Raw genomic sequence first — 7051 nt, forward strand, 5'->3', positions numbered from 1 at the left:
GCCCCTCTGACCCCATTCGGAGTTCTACTCAGTGGCTCACTAGCTGTCCCTTTGTCCCTGGAGAGGGCATATGTGCTCCTCCGAATGCTCTCCAGGGAGGGGAATAGTCTCTCCCTGAGCAACCCGGAAAATAAATACAAACAGGAAGAAGTTCGTATTTAATGTTTTACAAAGAAGTATGAGTAGAATCTAATGTAAATGAATTATCAGATTTGGTTACACCACCAGTTCTTCATGTTAACTTTACTGTTCAATCAAAAGAACGTAGGTAGCAACTTAGTGATTGTGAAAGAGAAAAACAAACAAAACAATTTTCTACCATGTTTATTCTACACTGTGTATAGCTCTGCTCACAGAATTGGCTTCTTTCACTTCTCCACTGTGCAGGAATTCACTTGTGTATGAAATTGAACCTGCCTAGAAACTGAGGAAGAATAGAAATGATGGGTTCATATCCTAGTGCATTGTTATACAGTTCAAATGGTGCATCTACAAGCTAATAAATTTTAGGAACTGCAAACAAGGCTTTCTCTTGATGATGAACTGAAAACAACTTATTATGTTGCTTACATTTTGTAACATGTGCGGGAATATATGGATACCAAGGAGGTTAAGAATTTTGTGTCTAGCAGTTACCAATGCAGTCATCAATGACCCAGTCTAATAGGACTCCATCTTGATGACCCAGTTTCTCTTCATTAAGTGTTTCAGGCCTTCAACTTCATCTTCTGGATTAACCACCAGGTAATTTGAAGAAAGTTGTCCACAGCTGTACCAGTAACCCATGCAGTAGCTGGTGCTCATGTACAATCAGAACCCCTTCTACAGTCCTTCTCATTCCAATTTATCAGATTCCTCCCTCCTGTGCTGAAATCTGGCTGCAACAGAGCTGTCCTCATAGAGGCTCTCTTTTGTACCCAAGTATAGTTTGTAAGAGTACAGGTTAATGGTGCACTCCATAGTGAGGGGCTTGGTCTGCTGGATATACTTCTTGCTGAACTGATTGACATCCCCACCCCATGCCCGCCAGGGCCAGCTGCTTTATGAGCGATTGTGTGGCACCATGGACATGCTGGTGAGCTCGAGTACTGGTGGCAAAAGGAAGTGGGGCAGGCAGGGAGACATTCCCTGTGCTAGTAGCCGTAATTTTGCATCCACGTCAGCAGATGGCACCTGCCATTATCATGAGAGTGCAAGAAAAGGTGAAAGCACACCTGTTACAGTATTTTAAAGTCTAGTTTGTCTGATATAAGTATTGCTGCTCTGGTATTCTTTTGACATTCATTTGCATGATAAAAGTTTCTCCATCCCCTTTTGTTCAATCTGCACATGCCTTTAGGACTAAAATTAGTCTTTTGTTGGCAGCATATTGATAGGTCATTTTTTAAAAAAATAATTTATTTATTTGACAGAGAGAGATGACAAGTAGGCAGAGAGGTAGGCAGAGAGAGAGAGAGAAGGAAGCAGGCTCCCTGTCAAGCGGAGAGCCCGATGTGGGAGTTGATCCTAGGACCCTGAGATCATGACCGAGCCAAAGGCAGAGGCTTAACCCACTGAGCCACCTAGGCGCCCTATAGGTCTTTTTTTAAAAAATCCATTCTGTTACCTATGTCTTTTGATTGATTCAGTTCATTTGCATGCAGGGTAATTATTGATAGATATGTATGTAGTATTGTGTTATTAGTTATATTGTTTCTGGAGATTTTCTCTGATCCTTTCTTGTCTTTGTCACTTTGAAGAGAGTTCCCTCTTTAATATTTCATGTAAGGCTGATTTAGTGATCATGAACTCCATTAGTTTTGGTTGTTGGGAAACGATTTCTCTTTTTGAGGTCAAAGTCACTTGAATTATGGGATTTTAGTGCTTGATGGAATGTTTGAGGTCATGCTGTTAAATGCCTTCATTTTACATGTGAGGATATGGAGATTCAAATATTTTATTCCTTGGACATTTTAATAGCTATTTACCAGCCATCTATGGTGGAAGAGGTCCTTAAAAAGATGTTCAGTATAACAGCCAATCACTTGTTCAGGTGTTAAGTAATTTGCTCCAGTATACAATAGATAAGACCTTTGTCTCAAACTTTCACTTCTCCTTGTTTATACTGGGCTCTTTCAATTCTGTTATTTCTTTTTGTGATAGGGTACCAGGGACTTAATTTGCTTTATGGCCACTTTTGCCATTATCTCTCAAGGATTTAGGAACTTTTTGAAGACAGTGACCTCAAGTCATCTTAGTATTTCACTTGTTTTGTTTCTTTAATAGTATTAATACTGCTATAGTCCACTAAATGCCAGAACCTACTTCAGGGATATATGTTGTGTTTGTATGTATATGCTCACATGTACATATTAAAATTCCAATATATTTTTGTTTTCTGTTCCCTGTTTTTTTGGTACCTGGAGGGTACAGTTTGTTTTTCCAGGGCAACTCTGATTTCTTTTGCCGTTTTATTAGAATTCTTAACATTCCCCTTTTACACTCTTGGCTGTTTTTTCAAACATAGCTCCTCAGGTTTGGATGTATATTCTACGTTACTTCCGAATATATAAAAGTGAAAATTCTTTCTCTTTTTTTATTTAAGGTTTTATTCATTTATTTGTCAGAGAGAGAGGGAGAGAGGAAGTGAGCGTGCACAAGCAGGGGGAGCTGCAGGCAGAGGGAGAAGCAGGCTCCCCACTAAGCAGGGAGATTGACTCTGGACTTTATCCCAGAAACCTGGAATTGTGACCTGAGCTGAAGGCAGACGCTTAACCTACTGAGCCACTCAGGCATCCCCCCAAAATTATTCTTAAATCTAAACTTTGTTTTACCTAATTAGTCATTCTTCACCTCTTCTTTTTAATAGTCTCATTTGTGGCTTCTCTTTTGAACTGCGATGTATACCTGTTCTTACCTAGTTTACTGTCTCTCTTGTGAGGAGTTAAGAGTTTTAGCCAGTAGCCCAGCTAGAGGTATTACTCCATGTAAGATCACTTTCACCTCTGACACCAACTTCAGGCTCCCAGAGTCCCCAAAGCCAACCTCAGGCTTAATAATTCACTATAAAAAGACTCACAGAACTTGCTGGGAGCTATTATACCCATGGTTACAGTTTATTATAAGGAAAGGATAGAGATTAAAATAAGCCAAGGAAAGAAGCACATAGTGCAGAATCCAGTAAAGGTCTCAGACATTGGAACTTTTCTCGTTTTCTCTGGAGTCAAAATGGTTAATTTTCTGGTATGTACAGTGTCAGTATCAAGGACGCTCACCTGAGCCTTGGTGTTTCTATTGGGGGCTTTGATGTTGAGTGATTATTTGTGTCCCACCTCATTTATTGGTGAAACCTCATCCCCATTATGTTAGTGTTTGGACATGATACCTTTTGGAAGTGTTTAGGTTATGAGGATGGAACTCTCATGAATGTCATTAGTGCATTTATCAAAGAAATTTGAGAGACATCCCTAATCCTTTCTGCCTTCTAAGGTTGTAGTCAGAAGATAGTATCAATTATGAAGTGAGCCTTCATTAGATATCACCAGCACTGACACTGAATCTGCTGCTGCCTTGATCTTGGACCTTCTGTCCTCCAGAATTATGAGAAATTCGTGTTTTGTTGTTTATGAGGCATGTAGTTTATGGTATTTTGTTAGAGCAGCCTGAATATACTAAGATACCGTTTTGTGGGCATGATTGATTGCCCACATAGATGATCTCCATCTTTCATTTCTACTCCTTCCATATGTGACCCAGAGCCCCCATTATAATTCACATTGTCTTTTTGGTGTCACGAGTCCTCATGCTAACACTATAGGGTATGGCTAGCCCCCACTCTAAATCACGCTTTTAGTCCAGTGTAACTGAGGTCATCAGGCAAAGAAAGATATACCCTATCAGCCATGATATTTCAGGGTTTTAGGGATTATTTCCCAGAAGCCAACAACAAAGGCCAGACCTCATTTTGAGTAAGGTCAAATTCTTTATTATACATTTGCCTTCTCAGTTGTTTCCTAAGAAGTCTGTTACTCGTGGTTGTCTTTCTTTTCACACTTTGAGAGCCCACATTTTAACAAACAGAAATCGTCTTTTTCAGTTCACAAATGTGTCTCACTAATGCACATTCAGTGTCCCCATTTTGAAGTATGTGATTCCTGTCCTAACGCTTAAGGCTTGAATGAGAGAAGTTAAAGGATTTTTAGAATTAATCTTTCTATCCTTGATACTGCCTTTTACTCAACATATCCATTGATCATACTTATTTCTTGAGGACAGGGTTCATGATTTATCTCTGTGTCTTCTGTGCTTAAACTATTATAAATTCCAGTTTGTTGAATTTAGTTTTCAATAATAATAAAAATATTTGAAATTCCATTTGCTTTTAACCACCAGAACAGCTGTATTTAGTTGTGCAGGTTGAGACCTGCAGTGCCCTCATCGACCTCATTTATAATTATGTCCTGAAAAATGTGTAATTTATTATGTTATTCTTCCAGCAGATGGTAATAAATAATAAATAAAAAATATCTTTCCTAACAAAATATATTATGATAGTTTTCTAGTAGTTGGAAGTATAGTGACTTGAGTAGGAGGATCTTTTTCTCATTTGCAGAAAGATGTGACCCTATTAAGACTATGGTCCTTGGGCTTAGACTAGCCTAGATTTTTTTTTTTTTTTAAGATTTTTTTTGAGAGAGAGACAGTGAGAAAGAGCATGAGAGGCAAGAAGGTCAGGGGGAGAAGCAGACTCCCCGTGGAGCTGGGAGCTCGATGCAGGACTCGATCCCGGGACTCTGGGATCGTGACCTGAGCTGAAGGCAGTTGCTTAACCAACTGAGCCACCCAGGCGCCCCAAGACTAGCCTAGATTTTTATCCTGGCTTTGTCATTTATAGATGTATGATTTTAGATAATCTCTTCAACACTTAGTTTTATCTATAACAAAGGATTGGTACTATTCATTTCAGTCTACTTTATCATCTAGAATCTTTACGAGGTAATACATATGACATTTGCTATTAGTGTCTAGTACCTACTAAATTGTCTTAGTCTATTAAGGCTGCCTGTAAAAAATAGCATAGGCTGATTGTCTATAAACAACACATTTATTTCAGTTCTGGAGCCTGGGAAGTTCAGGATGAAGGCAATGGCACATTATGTCTGGTGAAGGCCTGCTTCCTAGTTCATAGGCAGTCACACATAGTGGAATAAACAGAAGAAGGGATCTCTCTGGGTCATGTTTATTAAGGGTACTAATCCCATTCATGAGACCTCCATTCTCATCACTAAATCACCTCCCAAAGTCCTTCTCTTCAAACATTATCACAGTAGGGGTTAGGTTTCAACATAGAAATTATTGGGGGGATATAAACATTCATTCTAGCTAAATAATTGCGCCTGTTTTCATTGGAGCTTGTGCTTTAGTAGTGTGTGATTACAGAATTATGTGTGAGGTACTTTAAATTAGGTAAGAGACTTAATTGAGAGACTGGCTAGCACCTTTTTAAGTGATTGTTCTTAAGTTAAAGTCTGTTGTATTTTATTCAGACTTCCTGTTTTAAAAAGTGAGAAGGTTAGAATAAACCATATGGCAGAGATTCTGCTAGAGGACTTTGAGGGAATGAGGAACAGAGACTTGAATTTAGAGCCTTTCCAGGGATTTTGATGATATCCGACCTTTGTATAAGCTTAAGCCTATCAAAGTCTGAGTGTATAGGTTGCTGTGCCTCAGCTTGCTAACAGTGAGGAGGCAAGGAATCCTGCTTTTGAGTGGGGAGTGGTTAATAAAATAAAACTGGACCCAGACTGTCATACATTAGCAGTTGTCATTACTTTTGTCTTTTAAATCCTTGGATTAGGGGTGCCTGTGTGGGTTAGTCCATTAAGTATCTGCCTTTGATTGAACCCCATGTTAGGCTCCCTGCTCAGCAGGAGAGTTCGCTTCTCCTTCTCCCCATGCCCCTCCCTGCCTCAAATAAATAAATAAAATCTTAAAAAAAAAAATCTTTGGATAAAGAGTCATATCAAGTGTGTGAGGGATAGGGAAGGGAGAGGATGATATAGGCAGCCTGGCATGGGAAATTGGTTTCTAGCAAAGGAATTTTCCATTTCAGAAAAAAAAAAAAGTTTCAGACAAATGGTATTCTGATGTTATACAGTGTGAATGGAAAATAAGTCTGCATTGCATTTCTTTTCAAATGTTGAAAATAAAACACATCACCGTATTTCCAACATTGTTAACATTAAGAAGTTCCAGATCAGGCAAATGAGAATAAGAGTGCCAGATGTTAGGGTTCTAGATTCACAGTTTTTTAGAATACCAATGGTAAATTAGTCTGGGTGTTTTAAAATACCAAAAGCAGGTAATTATTTTACTATGAGTCCAAGCATGATTGGCGTATTTCTGGCATTTACAATTTAAGCCATAGTACTCTTTAATTTGAAAGTATATGAAGGCTATACAAAATATGGCAACTAGGTCTTTGCTTTATTTTCTCTGATGACAAAAGAAGAAATGAATTTAAACTGGTACCTGATTCAAGGCTTTTTTGACTAAACATTTTAAAACCATTTGGAATGGTTATGGTTTCTTTCCTGAAAGTCTTCTATGAATGGAAAAGATAATCAAGGTTTTAGTATAGACATGGACATCCTTAAATGGAGGAATGATTGAGGTAGCCTCTATACTTGTTTAGCATGTATTGCAAGTATATATTCTGTAAATAATGGATAAACCAGCACGTTCTAGAAGCTAGTTCTTTTAGAACTTGTCACATGTAGAACATAAATTATAAATGAAGTCCTGGTTTTAGGTAGATAGAAGACATAAACAACACAACACATGAAAATAACATTTTGTGTGGTAACAATGAAAGTTCGATAGGAAGTAGTATGTAATTAATTCCCAAAGGAATAATTTCAAGGAGCATCACTGAGGGCTATAAGGTTCCTGAAGATTCCTGAAGAAAGTAATCCTTGAGCCAGGTTTTGAGGGGCCCATCTGGTCAGACTGAAGATATTGAAAAGACAGGCTGGCAGGAAACAATATATGGACAAAGTTATTATGAACCTTA

General features: G+C 38.4%; 1 pseudogene; it reads right to left on the reverse strand.

Moving 5' to 3' along the window:
• Positions 1 to 391: 391 nt before the first annotated feature.
• On the reverse strand, positions 392 to 1071 carry LOC116857245 (annotated as a pseudogene).
• Between the last annotated feature and the right edge of the window lie 5980 nt (positions 1072 to 7051).

This window comes from Lontra canadensis, unplaced genomic scaffold (genome assembly GCF_010015895.1).
Source record: "Lontra canadensis isolate GAN:19392208 unplaced genomic scaffold, GSC_riverotter_1.0 scaffold121, whole genome shotgun sequence".
In the NCBI taxonomy this organism is placed as follows: domain Eukaryota; kingdom Metazoa; phylum Chordata; class Mammalia; order Carnivora; family Mustelidae; genus Lontra; species Lontra canadensis.